A 1587-nucleotide genomic window follows, 5' to 3' on the forward strand; every position below is an offset into this window, starting at 1 on the left:
TTGTGTCTTCTCATTTTTTATTCACTTTGCAAACATAAAGGAAATCCTAGAATATATATACGAAAATTTGACAATAATGTGCGATTTTTAAACTTGTAAACCATGTGATTATAAATCCCGATATGAGGCTTTTAAATCACGTGAATATGAAACTCTACATCGAATTTAAAAAATGCTAAAATACGAATCATGATGCGTAACTTTTGATATTGCAACCGCAAAAACGAATCACGACATTGGATTTTAAGCTCGCGTAGCTACATAGGGTTTTAAAAGATCGTAAATACAAATCGCGATGTTGGTTTTTTAAATCTCGTAAATAAGAATCGCAATGTACAATATTTAAATCGCCTGAGTACGAATCGCAAAGTTCAAATTTTAAATCGGGTAAATACGAAAATCGATGTTTGATCAAAACACGATATTGGATTTTTAAATCGCGTAAATACGAGTCATAATGTACGATATTTAAAAAGCGTAAATAAGAATTGTAATGCTCAACTTTTAAATCAGGTAAGTATGATATTAAAATCGCGTGAATAAAAATCTAAATATTTGCAGAGTCTGGACTTGGGATTTCTAAAAGGCTTGTTTGTATTGTTTTTTGCTTAGACTTAATAAATAAAAATTAACAAGATTAATTGAATGAGCAAATAAATATTTTCACCGCAAATCCACCTCTACTTTTTTTGTTTGCTTTCACTCCAGAATACAAGAAGCAGCAACGTCTGAATTACGAAAATACGAGCTATCCCGCCGACGGATAAAAAATACGGAAAATCTTATTTTCTGTGCGTAAAATCGGAGAAAATAGCTAATATAAGTAAAAATGCGGAAAGGTTAGCAGCTAGGACGTAGTTCGAATTTTCTGTTTTTCTTTGAAAATCGTAAATAAATATAATTATTTTACTTCAACGACTGAATTTTCACAAAAAAGCGGGATATTTATTTAAAAAACGAAACTTCTAGAGAATCGGAGATTTTGATAAAAAGGCTGAAATTCGAGAGACAAAAGGGGAAAAAATCTCATCCCTGTATAAAGGTCAACCAGTTTTATCCCAAGGAATTGATTTTTAGAGAAACTTCAGAGGGAGGAATGACAACTTCAATAATTTCGTTACGCGGAAAATTAAATTCCTCATAAAACATTTTAACTTGTGCAAAAAAGAAATTTCAGCGGAAAAAATCTGAAAGAAAGCGGAAATCCGCGGAAGAATCTCATCTCTGTAATCTAAACTTTCATTTTGTAACTTGCACAAAATCTCGTTAACAAGACGCTTATTTCTTTTTAACCAATAACACCATCCTTTCTCTTCTCACCTAAAGTCTTGTTCACGGGCAATAACGTAGACCTGTTAGAGCAATGCAACTTCTTATAAACTTTCGAAAATCAAAAGAAATAATTCCTTAATAAATTGATAATGCAAGAATAAATTCCAAAATCGCAAACACTTAAAAGATCGTTTGTTCCAAAAAGTGCTGTTCTTTCTCATTAATCGAATGAAATGATATTGAGACATCAAAATTTCAAATCCTGTGCGAGTAATCACAAAATTATTCCAATGCGTGAAATTCAGGTAGCGCATT

The sequence above is a fragment of the Parasteatoda tepidariorum genome, chromosome 6 (assembly GCF_982258835.1).
Source record: "Parasteatoda tepidariorum strain Cologne lab strain chromosome 6, Ptep-v5.0, whole genome shotgun sequence".
Lineage (NCBI taxonomy): Eukaryota > Metazoa > Arthropoda > Arachnida > Araneae > Theridiidae > Parasteatoda > Parasteatoda tepidariorum.